The sequence below is a fragment of the Haliotis asinina genome, chromosome 3, assembly GCF_037392515.1.
Source record: "Haliotis asinina isolate JCU_RB_2024 chromosome 3, JCU_Hal_asi_v2, whole genome shotgun sequence".
NCBI classification, from domain to species: domain Eukaryota; kingdom Metazoa; phylum Mollusca; class Gastropoda; order Lepetellida; family Haliotidae; genus Haliotis; species Haliotis asinina.
Window position 1 is genome coordinate 7375219 of NC_090282.1, and position 8157 is coordinate 7383375.

The following is an 8157-nucleotide window of genomic DNA, read 5'->3' on the forward strand; positions in this document are numbered from 1 at the left end:
TCATTGTTCTGTTATTGGTGCTCATTCCCATGATGTTGACCACGATAGTATGTTCAGATTCGTAACATCAGTTCTTCTGTTTGTGCATTAACCGTTTAAAGAGTATGTCCTGTTTACTATCATGTCTAATAGTCTTATGGGGCGGTGGGGTAGCCTAGTGGTTAAAGTGTTCGCTCGTCATGCCGAAGATCCGGGTTCGATTCCCCACATGGGTACAATGTGTGAGGCCCATTTTCTGGTGTCCCCCGCCGTGATATCGCTGGAATATTGCTAAAAGCGGCGTAAAACCAAACTCACTCACTCACTCTAATAGTCTTATGGTCACATTTTTTTTTCTTTTACACTGACTGTATTACAGTCTTTCTAACATTAACAAACGTTGTAACGGCTGATACGTTATTGTTACTCACTATTTATAAAGACTACATCGTGGGAACGCTACAGCCCAGTTGGTAGCTAAGTATTGAAGGATTTACCTAAACTTAACTTGTTAGAATTTGTACAACTGTCTATGACAAACCTGCTAAATTCTCTCGCAAAAAAATAGATAAGACAGGGTTTGATGTACCATGTCAACTTGCAAGTGACATTCTTAGTATAAATACATTGTTATGCTATCCCCATGTCTTACACTGAAGGCAGAGATGCAATGTAATCGATAAGCCTTGAAGAAAAACTTCCGAAAAACGACAGTATGCATCATAGCTCAATAGCCGGTCGCCGTGGGGCTTTCTTCCATTTCGATGAGTTTGGGGAAGATAAACTTTGTCCAGCACGTTTCGTGTTGCTATAACACATGCGAAGTCATATTCAAACACATGTGATGTCATCAATTTTAAATAAACAACGAAGGAGGATAAAACAAATTTGCCTTAGCGTTAAAAATCATCGATTTCTGCACTATGTATGGTGTAGAAAGGGGATTATTGACATTGAAAGGTGACTGGAATATTTTGCGGGGACCTATGTTTAAAGACAGTGATCCACAGGACTACATGTGGCCTATTGAGACATTTTTGGTTTTACAAAATGTATACTATTTTGGAAGCAAATATGAAACAGCAGACAAAGAGGGGGACGGTTTCTAGAGAGCCAGTAATAATCTTCATTCTAAACACAGATGTTACATGACAAATATTTATTAGACTTTCTTAAATTGAATGACAGTAAACAGCATCCAAATATGATGGGACATTATTTTTCAATTTTATATTTACTAACAGTAAGAGCATTAGTCATAAATACACTGATATGCCAGGCACAATATGTGGAAGATGGACATGAAATTCCTACAACGCACAGAGATATTGACGTGTACAACAGTTGTCTGGTGCCAGGATTAAATATAATCCCCGATGCACACATTAAATATATACGGCCAGCCTTTTTTCAAAGGTTTTTCAAGCATTAAATCTTCCTAAAGTATGAGTTTGCCTAGACAGAATGCATCACCTGCATGAACTGACACTGTGTCCGTTGATGTTTAATTAATAAATGATATTTCTCTTTCAGGGGACATGTCTCTATAACATCTAACTAGGCAATATAGTCATAAGAACTCACGCAGCACATATGTCCATCACAAACCTCAAGTAATGAGATGACCGTTGAATGACCATGACATTAACAGTGCAACATATGTCACATTTGAGATTTCATTTTCTTAGTAAAGTACAAATTCTAGGGATTCGAACCCGCACCCTCAGAGTCAGGCACCTAATCGCCAGCACACAAAGTCAGACGCCTAGCCCGCTCAGCCACCGCGACTTCCACAAACTGAAAGTCGGACAACTGGTAGTCTAGACTGCATAGTTTGTGTACCCCTCTGATAAGTGTAAATTGGCACGGCTCCCACGGCCGAAAGCTATGATTACACGATGCCATTAGAAAGTGGTCAAATGCAACATATGTCATATTTGGGATTTCACTTTTTCAGTAAAATACAAATTCTAGTACTTTTTTGGTTGAGTCCCATCCGGGATTCGAACCCGCACCCTCATTAACAGTGTTCGGGTATTCCGTTCACCTGCGAGTGTAACTGTACATCCGGTGGACGTTACACAGGACGTTACATGGTCTGGATGTCTCACCTCATCTGTGGATATGTTAGATTATATAACATGTGTCACATCAGCGAATTATTGATATTTTACACGGCCATTATTGATCGCAATATTATACAGATATGTTAATGAGGTGCATATTCACATTGACGTTACTTGATCCGTTTAATAATAAGTAAATATCCACTAAAGAGAACAGGACAGTTTTAATGAATGGAGAATCGTAAGGTATTCTCTTATTGTTTCAGGATTGAGTGTTCTCTGTTGGTTTTTCTGTTACTTCGTAGTTAAATATTTTATACAATTCCAGTCTGTCTTCAAGTAAGCGAAGTCTTTGTTGTTCTACAAAGCACTGCTGACGTTGACGGACCACAATAGTCAGAAATAAATCCTTTTTTGTGGTGGATCATGAACATACCAGGAATGGCCGACTAATGACGACAGGTCATGCCAGGCGAGTTAATCTGACCTCAGCTCTTCGTGATGGATCATTCTTTAGCGCGTTGGTGTGACCACCGTTGGTCACATGTTCCTTCTTTGAGTGACATTTTAGAAGTTGGGCAGTCTGATAATGGCAAACTTTATGGATGAATAACTTTTTTATTCATGTGGGGTTATTTTGGCATCACCTGAGTATATCCATGTTCATCCATAAAAGTTGTAGTTATCTTAGCTATAAGATGGTTGGAATTCTACTAAGTTCTTACGTGGTAAGGTGACTGACTATTGGACAGTCGATTTGGTCACAGTCTCAAATACCGCTGCTGAATAGTTATAGAGCAACACCGATGATTCCAAAACCATCAGCATCTGTTTCAGCCTCCAGGCACATCAAAGACCGTCAACATGTCCTGGAGCTTCAGGTGTATGAGATTAGGGATTTCTCTTGTTTGAACTGGATAAGTGTACGGTCTAAAGTATTTATTCCTAAGTCTTTCAAACAAACAAGTCAAACTTTCAGGTTCATGATGGACCATGTCGCATTTTTACAAGCTGTATAAATCATATTTAATGTTTCATCAAAACGTGAGAGATTGGGACATCGATCTATAAAAAGCGCTGCACTTGCTACGATTTGCTATGTCAACAACCTCCCGTTTGATATGCAGCTTCTTTCCAAATGGTTTCCAACCTGCCACGTGATATGCTTCTTGTTGATACAGATGCCATTTCATGAGCATGGATAGAGAGGACGTGTAGAAGTGTCAGGTGTTTTCCACCGGCTTATGTCAATACACGCCTCCACCGCAGGAAGCTCAGTCCTGCTAAGTACATAGTGGCGAGTAATTGACAACTACAATACTTGGGGTACCTTCACCGTCTGTTATAAACAAATTTCCTGTTCATTCAATATGAACCTATTTAATGAAAAAAATGGAATCATGTTCCAGAGACATTGTATAAGTAACTCCAGACATAAGCCGATGAGACCATACAAGTTCTTGAAAGGCGTTAACTGTAAATATGTTTATGTTTACCTTTTGACATTCCACAAGTAGCACTGAGAACTGGGAGAAAATATACAGATTGTCGGGACTAGTTCTAAACGTTTTATTCAAATTTTACTTTTCGAATACACAAGAAAGCCACACGCTAAACCTCATATAACCTTGTACTAAACAATACATTATCACATGCACGATTATGCTAATCGTCGCATACTGACAGGTGTAACAATGATATAAACTATGTTGTCCAATGTATACGCTCGGCATGGAACCATGACAGATGAAAAGTTAAGAAAATACTTCGGAAACATCATGCTTCTCATAGTACAGACATTTACATCCATGGCATCCCAACAACCATTTGCTGCCAAATGTAATTTATCACGTTTTGTGCTTTCAGGAACAAGAATGTATGTTCAAACTGATGATAGAAAGAATAATGAAAAAGGAGTGTCTTTTAAATACATGAGTATGTGTGTATTAAAAAGGCCATAACTATAAAGAAAACAAGGTGTTCCAGCTTTCACAAAAGACTGATTCCACGCCCAGAAATGACACAGCTTCGTGTCAGAACTCTTAGCATTCCTGTTAATTGTTGTAGCCGGATGACAATATTATCAAGACGGGTTTAAATTAATATGACAAAGATTCAACCATTGGTTCGTGTTGTCTGTTAAGGACCTTTTGCTCTTATCTCCCCAATTTTGTAGAAAAATTACTTAAAGAATCCTCGGGCTGTTAACTGGGTGAAATTGCCAGTGTGATGAGAGATACAGAGGCTTAAATGTCAAAGATCTGATTAATCATTTGTCTCCATTTCTCTTTCTTGAAAAAAGTTTCAAATTAAAATATTTTTGGAGATTTAGCATAATCGGCGAAAGGAACAATTGAAACATGCCTACATTTTATATTCAGGTATTATGTATTTTCTCTTATTATACTTTGCTTGTTTTTTTTAGGTAATTTTGTTTTAACTTTGTAATTTGTTTTAAGTATTTCTGTGTATCGTGGACGTAATGTGTATGAAGTCACTTAAGGACCTAAATTCTGCAAACACAGTGTACAGACATTATGCTCAAAAGAAGTCGGATACTGGACAAAAATTATGTTAACATTATGACTGCTTTAGACAAAGCACGGTTCTAGTTTGTCAGTTTTTGTCATAAAAGTCAACAGAACCCAACAGCAAAACTCTGAAGCATCAGGCCTCGTTACAAATATGGAACACTAATATGGTTTTATATAATCTAAAAACTACCACTGCGTACCTCCTGTTCAATTAACCACCAGACGTGATAGGTGTCTGACACTGAACGATTTTCTACTGTTTCTTTCAGCCAACAAACGACTAGTCGGTCCGAATAATCAAGCAACGCTACACAAATCCCTGTGCCAATATTGTATCTACACAGCGACCGCCACTTAGCGAGGCTCTATCACGCTGGCTACACACAACCTGAGAGGCTGTAGTTGACAAGCCGCAGGACTCACTGCCTAAAATCCGCTCAAGTTTCCAGGGTCAGTTTGGTATCTGATGTTATCTGTTCATATGAAACATCAATCGATTGTTCACCTGTCGCGGATTCCGCACTACACTGTCCTCTAGTCTGTCAACATCAGACGACATACCTGTTCCCCCATGTGATTCCCGTGCTTGGACACAGGGATAATCGTTCCAACCTGGTGTTGCACATCAGTCATATCAGCAAATACTAGTTGTTACTGATTTGTAGCCTTTAATTGGTAGGAATGAATCTATTCAGTCTACTGTCTTTTTATTTTATTTAAGTAAGGTCGGCTTTATTCTAAAACTGTGAAATACCTACCCACTCATTTTACTGTCCTTTGTCGAGACATATTTTAAAATGATACCTTGTTTTCATCGTTATATGGTTGCAATGTTGCGATGTAAGCTTTTAACATACTCAGCAAATGCTATTATCTATCGCTCCTTAACTCCATAATTTATGATTGTCGTTTAGAAGCATAATCTGACAGTATCTGGTTTTAGTCGCAAAATTCATGTTATGTACATAACATTTTGTTGCATTTCTGGATTTTAATATTAAATAGTAAAACTAGACCAACAAACATTCGACCGCAATAGTAGACATAAGAAAAGATGTTCATTTGCATGTGACTACAAGCCGCATAACGCCAGTACCAAATATTGTGCATATTTTTTGTTCTTGAAAGCAAGAAGCATTGTGCTTGACATAACCTGATATTCCAGCCATGTTGAGAAAACACACTTGTTCCAGAATTAGACATTCTAATATCCCTCACCTTGAGACTTTCATCTGTTATGGCAAATGTTTCAGCAGTATGCGGTTGCGTGTATTCAATGTCCTTATGGTAATACAAACGGCTGTGACATGTGAATTTTTTGTGCCGTTAATATTTGGCCCCATTGCATGATATCTCCCTGGTCAATAAACCGAGGCCTTGTTTGTATTCTGTCACCGACATCAATGGGCACTTGATACATTTTTCGCACCTTTTCATAAATTGTCTTTTTAATACAAACAGGGGCTGTGTAGAAGGGCTGGTCAGAATCCGAACAAAGACTTAATACAACGCGTTCACACAAATCGGAAATATCTACCCACTTCATTCATTTGAATCATGAATGATAGAAAAATATACGAATAATTAATAGCAGACAGTTATTAACCAACCAACATAAATCATTCATTTACTTATGAATTCTAAACGTTTTGGTTTTAACGCTATGTAAACAATTTATAAATTATTTTCTACCTTGTGTTTATTGTGTAATTAATGATGAAGTGTTGCTGTCCATATTTTTACAGGACTGGTACATCACTGCTTAATTGAAAGCAATTGAAAAACATATATATCTATAAACTTCAATTCAGTAAGTGCATCTCGGATGGGCATCAATTACAGTGTGATTAGGAAATAGATTTCCAGATCGAACAATCCCGTTCCCAACAGAACAAAGGCCGTTGTCCAACTGTAAGGATGTTAATTCACTGCACTTTCAATTGCATTTCTAACTTTAAAGTGAAACTTCGTGGAATTCTTGTAGGCAGGAAACCCGCACCGCGTGAGTGTTTCTAACGAGCGCCACAACCAACAGTGATCCCGGTCTCTGATTGGATAAGTGATGCATGATTACACGTTCAGCATTCCTGACTAAATACCAAAGGTGTAATGTCAACAGGTAAAGTCTCAAGAGTTTCGCTGTCTCAACTTAATGCACTAGTTGTCCTCCACAAGCTTTATGTATTATGTAAGCTCTAACATTCGAGTTTCATTCTATTGGACTTTTTTCGACAACATCATGAATTTAATCTACGGCCAGAACAGTATTCAGGGATGCAATCATTTGATCATGGTACACACAGTGTTTAGGTTTACTTTTGACGTTGATTTAAAATGAAGTGTACAAAATATAATCTGTTTGTACAGGAGATTTAAATCCTTTAACAAGATTACTGCTTTCACTTTGTATCAAATTTCATTGTTGTTGTTTTTTTTCAACAGTGTAACCATGGTCAGCTGATGTCGGAGGGCAGGAATAAAAATCTGACCAGCTATTTTTACTTTTACCTTTCAGTCACAGTGTCTGTCTATCCATCATTTTGAACGTAATGTTGAGAAAACATGCATGCAGTTCAGTTTTAGAGGTGTCTTAAAAACGAAATCTCACTCAGTCGTACCAGGGTTACAAAAATTCATAGTCTATCAAATGTTTCATGCATGTAATCACAGGTAATGAAATAACCTGTCATCCTGATGTGGTATCAGTGATTTTCAATGCTCTAATCTTGCACTTTCACCTTTTACGTCCTATAGAATGTTTCGAAATAAGTACATCCTGAACTTTAAAGGATTAGCCAATTTGTATGGCAAATCCACCATCACACGTGGCTTGTGGCAAACGGACGCCAGATATTCTTCCGACCTCAATTAACCCACCATCACAAGTGGCTTGCGGCAACGGACGCAAAATCTTCTTCCGACCCTCGATTAACCCACCATCACATATGGCTTGTGGCAAACGGACGCCAAATCTTTTCCCGACCCTCAATTAACCCACCATTACATGTGGTTTATGCTAAACGGACACCAACATCTTTTCCCGACCATCAATTAACCCACCAATGCATGTGGCTTGTGGCAAACGGACGCCAACATGGTTTCCCGACCATCATTTAACCCACCGTTAAATGTGGCATATGGCAAACGGATGCCAACATCTTTAATGAACCCGCCATTACATGTTAAGCAAGACGCTGATAACACGTTATGTGTAGATTTAACACAGGAAGTTCCCCCTGAAGCGCAAACCTACTTAGTGTGGTTATCCGCCTGAACACTGCACGGCGACATCGTTGTTGACACCAACTACATCATGATGTAGAGCTGCCCGTTGTTTTCAGTTTGCTTTTACCGGTTACAAAGTTGTCTATGATTTGGATTCCATGCGAATTAATCAGTTGTTTGGTTATCACCCCTGCTGGTTTTACATGTAATTATACTGAATGTTTACGTTTACGTTCTAATTATTACATTCACATGAAGTATGTGAGAGGCATTCAGAAGTGACTTTTGTCAACTTGTGTAGTAGATAGAACACAACGTTTCGGAGTATGTTACTATTCGATCATAAAGTGAAT